The sequence below is a fragment of the Hypanus sabinus genome, chromosome 22, assembly GCF_030144855.1.
Source record: "Hypanus sabinus isolate sHypSab1 chromosome 22, sHypSab1.hap1, whole genome shotgun sequence".
In the NCBI taxonomy this organism is placed as follows: domain Eukaryota; kingdom Metazoa; phylum Chordata; class Chondrichthyes; order Myliobatiformes; family Dasyatidae; genus Hypanus; species Hypanus sabinus.
In genome coordinates, this window is record NC_082727.1 from 35,381,141 (window position 1) to 35,397,338 (window position 16,198).

Genomic DNA, 16,198 nt, shown 5'->3' on the forward strand with positions numbered 1-16,198 from the left:
GACTCAACCATCTCCATCACGGGCACTAGCTTCCCCACCATCAAGGACACCTTTAAAGGTCCGTGCCTCAAGAAGGTGTCATCCATCATCAAGGACTCTCACCATCTGGGACATGCCCTCTCCTAATGACCACAATTGGGGATGAGGTACAGGGGCCTGAAGACCAGCTCTCAATGTTTTAGGAACAACTTCCCCTCTGCCATCAGATTGCTGAACGGTCCATGAACGCTACCATGCTCTTCCTCTTTTGCTTTATTTAGTCATTCGTTCATTTATACTGTAACTTCAGTAATTTGTTACACCTGCACTGCTGCCATAAACAACACAGTTCACAACATATGTCTGTGATAATAAGCCTGATTCCCTGTCCTTGGGCCTGCACTCTGGAGTGCTCATGAAAACCTACACGCAGGTCCGTAGTTGTTTATTTAATTAGTTATTGATTGATTGTGATACAGTGCCAAGTAGACCCTTCCGCCCTTCGAGCCACGCCGCACAGCAACCCACCAATTTAACGCTAGCCAAATCACAGGTCAATTTACAGTGACCAATTAACCTACTGGCCAGTACATCTTTAGACTGTGGGAGGAAACTGGAGCACCTGGAGGAAACACACATGGTCACAGGGAGAGTGTACAAACTTACAGGCAGCAGTGGGAATTGAACCCAGGTTGCCTGTGCTGTTGTGCTAACCACGAGGCTAGTTATTTCCCTGCTCTTGGATCTGCACATGGCTCTGTGACTCAGAAGGGAAGGGGGGAGAAGAGATAAGCTGTGGTGATGAGGAATTCATTGGTTAAGGGAATGAACAGGAGGTTCTGTGGGTGAGAACGAGATTCCCGGATAGTACGTTGCCTCCTAGGTGCCGGGGTCCAGGATATCTGACTCCTCTGCCTTCTTGTGGGAGAGTGAACAGCCAGAAGTTGTGGTCCATGTAGGTACCAATAACATGGGTAGTGATGAGGTTCTGCATAGGGAATTCAGGGAGTTAGGTGCTAAGTTAAAGGACAGGCCCTCCAGGGTTGTGATCTCAGGATTGCTACCCGTGCCGTATGCTTGTGAAGCTAGAACTATGAAGATTCAGTTCAATACATGGCTACGGAACTGGTGTAGGAGGGAGGGTGCAAGATTTTTGGATCATTGGTCTCTCTTCCAGTGAAAGTGAGACCTGTACAGAAGGGATGGTTTGCACCTGAACTGGAGGGGAATAATATCCTAGTGGGAAGGTAGGTTAATGCTGCATGGTGGGGATTAGAGTTGGCAGATGGGAAGATCATTCGGAAGAGGTGACATAGGGTCAGAGGCTGCTGAGTTATTGTGGACAGAGCTAAGGAGCTGCAAAGGTAAAAAGCCGCTGATCGGAATTGTATACGGACCTCCAAACTGTTGTAAGGATGTGGTCTACAAATTTCAATGGGAGATAGAAAATGCATGCCAAAAGGGCAATTTTACTTCAATATGCAGGTAGGTTGGTGCTGGATTACAGGAGGGTGAATTTCTAGAGTGACGATGAGATGGCTTTTTAGAGCAGCTCGTGGTTGAGCCCACCAGGGGATCAGCTGTTCTGGACTGAGTGTTGTGCAATGAACCAGAGTTGATTAGAGAGCTTAAGGTAAAAGAACCCTTCAGGGAAAGTGACCATAATGTGATCGAATTCACCCTGAGATTTGAGAAGACGAAGCTAAGATCAGATGTATCAGTACTACAGTGGAGTTAAGGGAATTACAGAGGCATGAGAGAGGAGTTGGCCAGAATTGATTGGGAAAGAATGCTGCCAGGGATGACGGCTGAGCAGCAATGGCTGGAGTTTCTGGAAGCAATTTGGAAGGCACAGGATATATACATCTCAAAGAGGAAGATTCTAAAGGAAAGATGACACAACCATGGCTAACACGAGACGTCAAAGCCAACATAAAAAAACAGGGAGGGCATATAATAGAGCAAAGATTAGTGGGAAGTTAGAGGATTGGTAAGCTTTTAAAAACTAATAGGCAACTAAAAAGTAATTAAGAAGGTAAAGATGAAATATGAAAGTAAGTTAGCCAATAATATTAAAGAGGATGTCAAAAGTTTCTTCAGATACATAACGTGTAAAAGAGAGGCGAGAGTGGCTTTTGGACCACTGGAAAATGATGGTGGAGAGGTAGGAATGGGGGACAAACTGAATAAGTATTTTGCATCAGTCTTCTCAGTGGAAGACACTAGCAGTATGGTGGAAATTCCATGAGTCAGGGGGCTTGAAGTGTGCGAAGTTACCATAACTTAAGAGAAGATTCTTGGGAAACTGAAAGGTCTGAAGGTAGATAAGTCACCCAAACCAGGGTTCTGAAAGAAGTAGCTGAAGAGATTGTGGGGGCATTAGTAATGATCTTTCAAGAATCACTAGGTTCTGGAATGGTTCTGGAAGACTGGAAAATTGCAAATGTCTCTCCACTCTTCAAGAAGGGAGAGAGGCAGAAGAAAGGAAACTGTAGGCCAGTTAGTCTGACCTCTGTGGTTGGGAAGATGTTGGATCGATTTTTCAGGATGAGCTGTCAGGGTACTTGCAGGCACATGATAAAATAGGTTTCTCTAAGGGAAAGTTGCCTGACAAATCTATTGGAATTCTTTGAAGAAGTATTGAGCAAGATAGACAAAGGAGAATCCATTGATGTTGTGTACTTGAGGTGCTGCACATGAGGCTGCGTGGTGGTAAAGCAAAGATTCTAGTATGGATAAAGCAGAGGCTGATTGCCAAGAGGTAAAGAGTAGGAATAAAAAGAGCCCTTTCTCCTACAAAACCCATTTCCAGAAAAGTTGGGATATTTTCCAAAATGCAATAAAAACAAAAATCTGTGATATGTTAATTCACGTGAACCTTTATTTAACTGACAAAAGTACAAAGAAAAGATTTTCAATAGTTTTTCTGACCAACTTAATTGTATTTTGTAAATATACACAAATTTAGAATTTGATGGCTGCAACACACTCAACAAAAGTTGGGACAGAGGCATGTTTACCACAGTGTTACGTCACCTTTCCTTTTAGTAACACTTTTTAATCGTTTTGGAACTGAGGATACTAACTGTAGTAGATTTGTAATTGGAAATTTTGTCCATTCTTGCTTGATTTAAGACTTCAGCTGCTCAACAGTCCGTGGTCTCCGTTGTCTGATTCTCCTCTTCATGATGCACCATACATTTTCAATAGGAGATAGATCTGGACTGGCAGCAGGCCAGTCAAGCACACGCACTCTGTGTCTACAAAGTCACGCTGTTGTAGCCCGTGCAGAATATAGTCTGGCATTGTCCTGCTGAAATAAGCGTGGACATCCCGGGAAGAGACGTTGCCTTGATGGCAACATATATCTCTCTAAAATCCTAATATACATCTCGGAGTCAATGGTACCTTCACATACATGCAACTCACCTATGCCGTGGGCACTGATGCACCCCCATACCATCACAGATGCTGGCTTTTGCACCTTTCGCTGATAACAATCAAGATGGTCGTTTTCATCTTTGGCACGGTGAACTCGACGCCTGTTTTTTCCGAAAACTAGCTGAAATGTGGACTCATATGACCACAGCACATGGTTCCACAGTCTTTCAGTCCATCTGAGATGAGCTCAGGCCCAGAGAACTTGCTGGCGTTTCTGCATAGAGTTGATGTATGGCTTCCTCCTTGTGTAATACAGTTTCAAGTTGCATTTCTGGATGCAGCAACAGACTGTGTTAAGTGACAATCGTTTTCTGAAGTACTCCCGAGCCCAGGTGGCTATAATTGTCACAGTAGCATGATGGTTTCTTAGGCAGTGCTGCCTGAGGGCTTGAAGATCACGCGCATTCAACAGTGGTTTCCGACCTTGCCCTTTAAGCACCGAGATGTCTCTGAATTCTCTGAATCGTTTCACAATATTATGTACTGTAGATGTTGAAAGACCTAAATTCTCTGCAATCCTGCATTGGGAAATGTTCCTTTTGAACTGACTAATTCTCTCATGAATTTTGGCACAAAGGGGTGAGCCACGACCCATCCTTGCTTGCAAAGACTGAGCCTTTGATGGACGCTACTCTTATACCCCATCATGATACCTCACCTGCTACCAATTAGCCTGCTTAATGTGGAGTCTTCCAGACTGGTGTTACTTGAATATTCTGTGCACTTTTCAATCTTATTTTAACTCTGTCCCAACTTTTGTTGAGTGTGTTGCAGCCATCAAATTCTAAATTTGTGTATATTTACAAAATACAATTAAGTTGGTCAGAAAAACTATTGAAAATCTTTTCTTTGTACTTTGTCAGTTATATAAGAGTTCACGTGAATTAACATATCACAGATTTTTGTTTTATTGCATTTTGGAAAATATACCAACTTTTGTGGAAGTGGGGTTTGTACTTGGCTGCCAGTGGCTAGTGGTGTTCCGCAGGGGTCTGTGTTGGGACCACTTCTTTTTACATTATATGTCAATGATTTGGATGATGGAATTAATGGCTTTGTTGCAAAGTTTGCAGATGATATGAAGATAGATGTAGGGGCAGATAGTTTTGAGGAATTAGAGAGGCTACAGAAGGACTTAGACAGATTAGGAGAATAGGTAAAGAAATGACAGATGGAATACAGTGCTGATAAGTGTATGGTTATGTACTTTGGTAGAAAAAATGAAAGAGTTGACTATTTTCTGAATGGAGAGAAAATACTAAAGTCATAAGACTAGATTGCTCCACCATTCAATCATGGCCTTCTCCCTGTAACCTTTGATGCCATGGCCAATCATGAGCCTATCAATCTCTACCTTAAACACACCCAATGACCTGGCCTCCACAGCTGCATGAAATTCCACAAATTCACTACCCTTTGGTTAAAGAAATTTCTCAGCATCTCCGTTTTGAAAGGGCACCCCTCTATCCTGAGTCTGTGCCCTCTTGTCCTAGACTCTCCCACCATGGGAAACATCCTTTCCACATCCACTCTGTCTAGGCCTTTCAACATTCAAAAGGTTTCAACGAGTCCTTATGCAGTATTCCCTAAAGATTAATTTATAGGTTGAGTCTGTGGTGAGGAAGGCAAATGCAATATTACATTCATTTAAAGAGGATTAGAATACAAAAGGAAGGATGCAATATTGAAACTTTTTAAAGCGCTGTTGAGGCCTCTCTGGTGAGTATTGTGAACAGGTTTGGGCCCCTTAAAAAGGATGTGCTGAAACAGGAGAGGGTTCAAGGAGGTTCACGAAAATGATTCCAGGATTGAATGGCTTGTCATACGAGGAGATTTTAATGGATGTGGGCCTGCATTCACTAGAATTCGGAAGAATGAGGGGTGACCTCATTGAAACCTATGGAATACTGAAAGGCCTTAATGGAGTGGATGTGGTGAGGATGTTTTTTCTTGTGCGAGAGTCTGAGACCAGAGGACACAGCCTCAAAATAGAAGCGCATCCTTTTAGAATGGAAATGAAGAGAAATCTCTTCAGACAGAGAGTGGTGAATCTGGAATTCTTTGCCACAGGCAGCTGTAGAGGCCATGTCTTTAGGTATATTAAAGGAAGAGGTTGACAGATTCTTGATTAAGGCAGGGTATGAAGGGATATGGGGGAGGAAGGGGTGGGGAGAAGGCAGGAGATTGGGGCTATGAAGAAAATTGGATCAGCCACAATGAAAGAGCAGAGTTAACTGGATGGGCCAAATGGCCTAATTCTGTTTCTGCATTGTAAGGTCTAATGGTTTTCTGCTGCTGCAGCCCATCCACTTCAAGGTTTGGCATACTGTGCATTCACAGTATTCACAGTGCAGATGCTCGTCTGCACAACACTGTTGTAACATGTGCTTATTTCAGTTTCTGTCCTTTTCCTGTCAGCTTGAACTAGTCTGACCATTCCCCTCAGAGTTCTCTCATTAACTCTGTTCACAGAACTGCTGCTCACTTGATGTTTTTCATTTTTGCACCATTCTCCGTAAACTCCTAGAGACTGTTGTGCGTGAAAATCCCAGGGGGTCAGTAGTTTCTGAGATACTGAAACCACCAAATCTGGCACCAACATGGTAAAAGTCACACTTAAATCACAGTTCTTCTTTATTCTGATGTTTGGTTTGAACAACAACTGAACCTCTTGACCTTGTCTGCATGCTTTAATGCATTGAGTTGCTGCCACATGATTGGCTGATTAGATAAGGCAGGTATTCAGGTATATCTAATAATGCGGCCACTGAGTATATTTGCATGTATAAGATCAGAAGACCGTAAGACATAGGAGCAGAATTAGGCCATTCAGCCCATCAATTCTGCTCTTCCATTCTATCACATATAATGAACAAAGTATTTCCTCCCTGAAAATTGTAATTCCTGTCTTTGATCTCTCACGTGTGTTCAACTTTCCCATAAAAGAGAAGAATGATGAACACACCTCAGAGAAGGTTGTAAGTGACACGATTTATTCTGCCATCTGAAGACCATAACAGATCGGATGCTGAAGGACAGAGAGTTGTGTTTTCACAAGGTGACCAATACGTTGCATCTGAGTGAGAACAGATGTCAGAGCCAGGGCTTGCACAGGAGGCCCAAGACCGCCAAACACTTGTTCAAGTGGAAACAGGCACTGCACCTCAGGACCTACAAACTGTGATGTTCTGATGGGGCAGCAGTGAAGAGTGGACAAAATGCTGGAAGGCATTCCAGCTTCGTTGTGCTCTCGTTCAGAGAGACTGGAGGAGCTGCTGTGGTGCATGAGGGAGGAGCATCAAACGTGGCAATCTTGCGAGTGAGTACAGGACTCCAAAGGTGGGTTGCACCCTGTGAACACCATCTCCACTGGAGGGTTATGCATTGTGAATGCCAAACCCACTGTCTGGTTACACACTGCGACAGATCACACACAGTGAACACCACTTCCACCATCAGGTTGTACACTGAATATCACCCGTAAGTAAACAGCCCTGTGAACAGTAGCTCCACTAGTGGATTATACATTGAATACCACCTGTAATGACAGGTTACACACTGTGAACACATGTGCACTGACACATTGTGTATGGTGAACACCATCTCCAATGTACACAGATGCTACACAGTGAACTCTCCCTCTACTGTTGGGTTACACACATTGAATACCATTTGCACTGACCAGTTGGACACTGAAAACTTGTATGAGGGTGACACGGGGAACACCATCTCCACCCTTGGGTTACGCACAGAACACCACCCGTAGGCTGAATCCCGGTGCTCTGCAAAATGCTGACATAATCAGTGTTTAATTTCTCCCCTAAAGAGGAGACTGCAGTGGGAACATTGATTGCAGAATTCTGATTGGAGGAAGTTCAAGTGAGCCACTGGTTTGCTTTGAAGTCTTGCTGGATGTTGGGAAGAAATATTTAAAAATTGGCATCTTCTGTGGTTGTGTGGCAAAGTGCCATAAAAATAGAGTGGTTGTAAGAGATAATTGAATTGACTTTATTACTGACTTTATTAATGACTCAGATCACTTCATTCTGCCAAATCATATCGTTTCCTCATGGCCCGGTGGTTGGGGACCACTGGTCTAAGATATCTTGTACTTGTCGTAGTCTGTGGACTTTGAGTGGAATTTTGTCTTTCCTTACAGCTTACTTTCTGTGATGAAGGCAGAGAGCCAGAAGGAAGAGTCGGAAGGCACATGTGAAGATGAGGGAAGGGCAGAAATTGATAACAAAGGGTCAGCACAAATGCAGAAAGCAGTACCAGTGCAGTTGATGAGTTGAACATGGGACTGAAAATAAGGCTGAAACAAAACCTGTTGCATGTATTCCGAGAAAGAAAGGCACGGCTTGTCTTGTCTTGTCCATACTACACCAACCGCCGTCACTGGGCTATAAACATGCAGGAGCAGTGTGTGGTTAAGTGCCTTGCTCAAGGACACACACACTGCCTTGGCTGAGGCTCAAACTAACAAACTTCAGGTTGCCAGCCCAAAGCTTTAACCACTTGGCCACATGCCACACTTGATTGTAATGTGTGGAACTTTGATGCATTTTTGTTACAATTAAAGTTAAAAGTCATTGAACATTTTTGTACAATGAACTTAATCTTTTGGGACTGAGACAATGTTAGATGTGTTAATGCATTCCAGTTGTACTGTAATTAGTGAAATAAGAAAACACTGTTACTTGAATACAAAGAAAAAAATCTTTGCAACATGGAAGTGTTAAAGGCTGATGAATGTTTTCTTTTCATTCCTGTCATTTTAATTGTTAGAAAGGAGTTAATGCAAGATGGTCATTCATGAAAATTCTGCTTGTCGGTATACAGAATAAAGAAAATGGGAGTTTTGAGACAAATATTTAGAGAAAATTAAACAGATGGACATGGAATTAATTCCCTATAATTTTTAAGATAAAGAAGCAGGATATGTTACAAACTTATTTATTGAAGGACAGGATATAAAAAAACTATATTCTGCTTTCCAGATCTAGCAGGAAGTTTCACATCCAGCTACTGGGATTAGTAACCCTTCAGAACAAATACTGTAATGTCATCAGCAGAAGTATGTATTATAGAGGTTGCATTATGGCCTTGAAATAATCTGCTTCTTAATTTATCACAAGATCTTGTGCGGTTCCCATGACTGAGTAATTCCTGCTGGAGCCCTCATATTTCAAAATAATAATCATGGGACAGAACTAGGTCTCAGGTTTTCCTCTTGACTTGCTTGTTGCTGTTGAGTTGGGCAAGAACTTATCCAAGTTGTCATAGGAACAGAAAATAATGGAAAAAGAGAACAACATAGGGAAATTGATATAAAACTTTGTTAGTCAAAAGTGGTTAGATACCAAGAAGTCTTCCTTTTCAATAAGAACAGAGCATAAAGACATTTATGACCGCTTCGCAGTATTTGAGAAAGTTGTTGAGTGACTTTCTGACGATACCTCAGGTGACTGAAGGTTGGTGAGGATAGAGGAAGGAAGTAATATCAGAAACTACGAGTGGAGGTGTTTCATAATCTTTGGGGAAAGTCGGCAGTGTTGGAAAATCATTTCTAAAGTTGGCCAGATTGTTTTAGCCTCTTGACTGTAAGGTATAGAAGAATTAGGCCATGTGACCCATTCAGTCTGCTCAATCAGGGCTGATTTATTATCTCTCTTAACCATATTCAAAAGTAAAAATTAATCTCATTATCAACGTGCATATATGTCACCATAAACAGATTTGTTTTCTTGTGGACCTGCACAGTAAATCCGAGGAACACAGAAGAATTAATGCAAGACCGCACCCAAAAGGACGGACAACTGATGTGCAAAAGACAGCAGACTGCAAAATACAAAAGAACAAACAAACAAATAAATAAGCAAGCAAGCAAGCAATAACTATTGAGAGTATGAGACGAAGAGTCCTTGAATGTGAGTCCATAAGTTGTGGGAACAGTTCAGCGATGGGGCAAGTGAAGTTGAGTGAAGTTATTCCCTTTGGTTCCTTTTGTTTCTGAGGCTCCTGTGCCTTCTTCCTGATAGCAGCAGCAAGAAGACAACAAATGTGAGAAGGGCTTTACCTGTGATGGACTGGACCATACGCACTACTTTTGGTAGGATTTCCCATTCAAGGGCCTTGGTGTTTCCATTCCAGGCTGTGATACAACCACTCAATATAATCTCCACCAAACATCTATAGACATTAATCAAAGTTTTAAAAGTCATGCCAAATCTTCGTAAACTTTGAAGGAAGTAGTGGCATTGTCATGCTTTCTTCATAATGGCATTTATGTGCTGGGCCCAGGACAGATTATAGTGGTTTTGCACTGCTGAGCAATGGGGGGGGGGAGGGGGGGTGGTGTGTGTGTGTGTGTATATATATATATATGGAACTTGGCCCCAGAGGAACGCTTGCTCATTCGGCTGTATTTATGTCTGGTTGAGTGATAATTAAACTTGAATTTGATTTGATTTGCATTTTATTTCTACTGATTGTCTCCAAATGGAATAGTTAATGTCTACCCATTCAATGGAAGACAGTCTGAGACTTCTGTACATGAGATAGAAGATTCAAACTCAAATGTCAGTAGTGGTCACACCATATCTGTCAATATGCTCACCACTGAGGCAAGTGTTAGAAATCCCAGCTTCCTGATGTTAGGAAGGAAGGGAAAAGTTGCTTCTCATATCCGGTGCCAGGAGAAACTAGTACAAGATTTGTATGAGTTACCATTTTTTTTGTTTTTAGAAACATTTAATAATTTTAATTTAAGAAGTTACTTTCAGATTTAGTTATTTTATGTCTCGGCACATCTGAGCCCATCTAGAGGTATTTAGATACTCTGGCACCTGGCAAAACTGGGAATGGGGCTTTGTCAGCCCTGAAAGTTTTCAATCCATTTGGAGCTTCTTCAGTGTTGCTGGCATTCAGGGCCTCATCCGGGGTGCTGCAGGACATTCGGGAGACATGGAATCACTTTATGCAACCATTGTGCCAAGGAAATCTGGCCATAATACGTTTGACAGCCAGTAATAACTAGTCCAATCCGCTGACACAAAGGATGCAGCAGTTAGTGTACAGAACAGTAGTTTGACTGTGACTTCTTGCACTGGCTTCCAGTAATTGTTTTAAATTATGTATCTGGGCATACAACACAGGAGAAATAAACGTACAATCAGCCTGCTATACTTTCATGCAAAGTAATATTTAAACCAGGGGTGTAGGGGGCTCTGGAAAGAGGTAGTACCTTTGATACCTGGCAGCCGCACTCTACCTCGTAGGGTGAATGGGCACTGGTCCTCATCCATCTCCTAAATTTCTCACGTCAGCCCCCAAGAAGCACATCCTGGTACACCACTTCAGCTGGCAGGCTAAACGACGTGAGGGGGTGGTGTTAACCTGGCACCACTGGGCGAAGGACCTCGTCGACAAAGTTACTGGCCAGGGCCGATGAGTTTCAATGAAGAACTATGAAGGCCACGTGCTCGAGACCAGGGCAAGTCTTCGGGTTGGAGGACAAGGGTTGTGGTCCTGCCCGGAGGGGAGTGGGCACCGCTCCAAGACATGCGGAAACACCCCTACAGCCGACATGCAGTTTGCGGGATCCGAACCGAACCAAACGAATATTTAGCTCACAACGAAGGAGATCAGGGGAAAATGGTAAAGGGGAAAGAGAGAAATTGATGCTGCAAAATCATTGACAGAAAAGTTAAGGTCTGATTATAGATCACATCCAACAATTCCATCATTCTATCTTCCAAGCATAAGATTAATACATTTCTGATTAATAATCAGGTCATAGAAGAGGAATAATCATCAAGAAAGATTGCCAGCCAGACTCTTAACATAAAATAGTTTTATAACAAATGCAATTTATATAATTTATTTCATGAAATGAACATAAATATTTTGAAAGCACATGTTTTATTTTCTTAAGAGTGGTGATAACATGTTATTTTCAATTGTGTGTGATCCAAAACTTTATTTGGAGATTTGTTGTTTAAACTTGCTGACCTTGTCCTTGAAGTGGAGTGTAAGTCAAGGAATTGTGTGGTTAGCACTATCCACTCCTTCCATCTCTCTGCAGTCTTCTGATGGTGGCAGCTGTCGACGTTATTCCTGTGCTGGAGCCACTTCTCCGTCAGTGCTTCTCTTCTAGGGTCAGGTGTAATTTTATGCTTTGGCAGGGTCTGAAAAGGCAGTTCCTGTCCATTAAAGATGCCAGCGGTCCTGTATTTTACAGGAAATTACATTTGGGCAAGGAAATTAAAGAACTTTGTCTTAATTGTGAGAGATGGCAGAGTGTTGAGATGCAGCAAAGATTGGGAGTCCAAGTGCATGATTCATGAAAGGAAAGTGTGCAGGTGCAACAAGTAATTCAAAATCTACAGAAAATGATTGTTCTTTGAGAAGGGCATTAAGAAGTTGTGGTTCAGTTACATTGACCGTGGATAAGTTCATGAAGGGGATATTTCCTCTTGTAGGAACATCTGCACTGGGTTTACTGTTTATAAATAGGGTGTTGTCCATTTAACTCATTTAAGGCAGAGATTGATAGGTTTTTGATAAGTTAGGAGATAAATAAAAAACACTGGGGATAGATCAGCTATAATATTATTCTGTCCAGATATCAGCCAGTGGCCCACTCCTGCCCCTGATGAGTACTATTACTATCTTTCAATTTTCCTGCAAAGAAAACGGAGGCCATAGAGGAAGAGTTGTTAATCCCCAGGACAACCACAGTACTTTAAAAGGAACTGTAGGCAACATCTTCACACAGCTTACCTTGAAGCCCTGCACTGTGAGGTAACTGGGATGTGACACAGGGTAAGAACTTGACTTGTCCACACTCGGCCTGGTCCCTGGTGCTTACCAAGTTCTGGCTACAGGTCCTTGGTCCCCACTTACAATGAAGCCCATGTCACATGTGACATCATGTTCAGGGTCCACCTCTAACCATGTGGAAGAAGAAGTTACTCTGTTCCAAGCTGTCCCACAATCCTCCTCCTCTGCCATATGTATGTTCCCTTTAGAAGTGCTTCATAGTTACTAACCTCCATTGTTCCCCTCAGAGGAGCCAATGGTGGTGGTCCTGCCTGCCAGGGCACTGGTTCACTGCTGCTGGAATGCTTGGAAGAGGGCATGGAGAGCCATCCTAGCTGCCAAACGGGCCTACTGCCATTAGGTCAACCGCTGGCAAAGCCCAGCCAGACTACTCCGACTGGGGACTATGTCTGACTGCCCAGCCGAGATATAACCCTGTGCACTGACTCCTGCAAGCTCAACCAAATCCCACATCAATCCAGTCACTTACCATCTCCAGCTTCCATGATCTCTTAGGATCAGACCCACCTTCGGCATGTCCTGCTTCAAATACATTGTCCATGGACCACTCAACCCATCTGAGCCCGCACATCTGGAACCTAGGGTGGTGGAAAATGGCCCAGTGTACGTGATTCGCTGGTTGATACATTCACATTGTCGTGGATGGGGTGTGCAGCATCTGGTCAACGGGGAGGAATCCGTTTCATCTTCGACCCATCACTCATCAAGGAGTTCCATCAGATCCATCTGGATTGCCCTGGGTAGGAGGGTGGGATACTATCAGGCAGGTACCTCCCAGTCACCAGCCACGTAATGGGAGTTACCTGCCATTCATTTCCAACTCATTACCTGTAACCTATTTAAACCCAGCTCACATCCACATTCCTTGTCCACCTGTTCAACCAGCTAATATCAACTAGCTACTCCTGGCCTTCAGTCGAACAGCCTGTGGGTGGTAGGCAGTTGTGTGGTGCAGCTGTGTCCCCAAAAGGCTGGCCATAGCTGACCACAGGCCAGAGGTGAACTGGGCGCCTCTGTCGGAGGTAACGTGGGCCGGTACACCAAAACGGGATACCCAGGTGGCGATCAGTGCCCAGGCGCAAGATTCGGAGGTGGTGTCGGTGAGCGGGATCGCCTCTGGCCATCTTGTGAACTGGTCCACGATAGTCAGGAGGTGCCACTGGCAGGGGGCCCACGATATCCACATGAATGTGGTCGAAACACCGGTGGGTGGGGTGGAACTGCTGCGGCAGAGCTTTGGTGTGCCGCTGCACCTTGGCCGTCTGGCAGTGCATGCACGTTCTGGCCCATTCGCTGACCTGCTTGCGGAGTCCGTGCCAAATGAACCTGTTGGCTACCATCCGGACGGTTGACCTGACGGAGGGGTGCACTAAGTTATGAATGGAGTCAAAAACGCGTCGCTGCCAGGCTGCCAGGACGACGGGACGGGGTTGGCCGGTGGTGACGTCACAGAGTAGGGCCCTCTCACCTGGGCCTACAGGGAGGTCCTGGAGCTGCAAACCAGAGACTGCGGTTCTGTAACTAGGGATCTCCTCGTCTGCCTGCTGCACCTCTGCCAGCACCTCAAAGTCTACCCCTTGGGAAAGGGCATGAATGTAAGGGCGAGAGAGTGCGTCCGCCATGACATTGTCCTTACCTGAGACATGCCGGACATCCGTCGTGTATTCAGAGATGTAGGACAGATGGCGCTGCTGGCGGGATGACCAGGGATCAGACACCTTCGTGAACGTAAAGGTAAGCGGCTTGTGGTCTGTGAATGCGATGAAGGTCGCAGCGTCCAGAAGCTTGGCAGTTTCAACGAAACTGCATGAACAGATGCGGCGTCGGTCATCTTCGGCCCACACTACACTATAAAACTGCATATTAATGCCTAATAGTTATCGATGAAGGAGTTCATCTAGTGTACACTTTTGATTGACTATAAATGAACAAAATTAGCACAGACACCAGGTACAGATAATGGACTGCCTTCATACAATGCTTTTGACAATTGCATCCTTCAAATCTTCATTTTCATTGTAACGTTCAAGATGATTGTTGATACCTTCAAATTCTACATAATTCCTAACTTGTTGAACTAGTGAAATCATTTAATTTGCACTCGGGCCATTTCTGGCACCTCCTAGCTTGAATGCTTGAAACTGCAGTGAGCAAAACAGTTCTAAATGCTCTTATTGCTTATTTCTTGCCAACTATCATTGAGCAGAACCACATACAACTGCTACCATTTAAAAACTGATCACTCTAAGCAATGTAATATGTGGATCTATTTCTTTTAGAGCAAAGACTCCCCTTAGCACTACACATGGATTGTTGTCTATGCATGTGTATTGATCTGTTGCTTACTCATTTTCTCTCCCTCTCTCTCTCTCTCTCACACACACACACACACCAGTTAAAGCCATCTTCCTTTATTTAATAGATATGTAGTTGCACAGAGACAACAAACTGGTGATGAGCACAAACCTGAATGTCAGAAAATATCACGAATTGCACTGACAGTTACAGGATGAAACAGTACAAGGGCTGTCATGGACACTAACAAATGGACACACAAATGTGAGCGGTGATTGGTAAGTTTGTGGCCTAAGGTAGAAGATGAGTTATACAGCTCTTGTTACATGCACATGCAGTTCAACTCTTTGAGTGATTAGAAAGTATAAAGTTAATAACTCATCTCCTTCTACCTTAGCCCATGAACTTATCAATTACCCCTGATGAGTTATTAACTGATGAATTATTAACTTCAAACCTTCTGCATGATCACTCAAAGAGTTGAACTGCACGTGCATGTAACAAGAGCTGTATAACTCATCTTCTTCTAGCTTAGGCCATGGACTTATCAATCACCCCTTTGTGGAGGTTCAAGACCCATATGCTCCACGACTGCTGGACTAAGTGTGTAAATGTAGGAGGGGACTATGTTGAAAAATAAATGTCCTATGTTTTCTAATATTGACTCCTTTCATCTTAAGCCACAAACTTATCAATCACCCCTCGTACAGCATAGTACATAGTGAAGGACGTGCAACCAGCAAAATGAAAATGAAAATAACGTGACGATAGCTTTAGTCCGGAAAGTTGATGAATTTGATAGTGCTAATGAGAGGGTTGAACTGTATTGTAATGCGAACAACATGAATGAGGACAAGAAAGCCCCCACACTCTTAGCTGAATGGGTGCTAGAGTGTACAGTCTCTTATGCAATTTAGTAATCCCTGAAAATCCAGAAAGCAAGACGTTTGGCATAATTGTTACCTGGACTCCATTTTGTCACCCATAGTTCAGTCCCTCCCCACCTACATCTGAGATACATCCCATGCCCTCCACCTCTTCAATAACTTCCAGCTCCCCGGTCCCGACTGCTTCATTTTCACCATGGATGGCCAATCCTTAATAACTTCAATTCCCCCTCAAGAAGGCCTCAAAGCCCTCTGCTACTTTCTTGACAGTAGACCTCACCAGTTCCCCAACACCACCACACTCCTCCGGTTGGCCGAACTGGTACTCACACTTAATAACTTCACTTTCGGCTCTTCCCACTTTCTTCAGACCAAGGGTGTAGCTATGGGCACTCGCATGGGCCCCAGCTATGGGACTATGCCTGCCTCTTTGTGGGTTATGTGGAACAGTCTATGCTCCAAATCTATACTGGTACTGCTTCCCAACTTTTCCTTTGCTACATTGACGACTACATTGGTGCTGCTTCCTGCACCCATGCTAAGGTCGTCAATTTCATTGACTTTGACTCTAACTTTCACCCAGCCCTCAAATTCACTTGGTCTATCTCCCCTTTGGTCCATCACTTCTCTCCCCTTTCTCAATCTCTCGGTCTCAATCTCTGGAGATAGACTGTCCACTGACATCTTCTATAAACCCACCGACTCCCATAACTACCTTGATTATACCTCTTCCCACCCTGCCAAATGCAAAA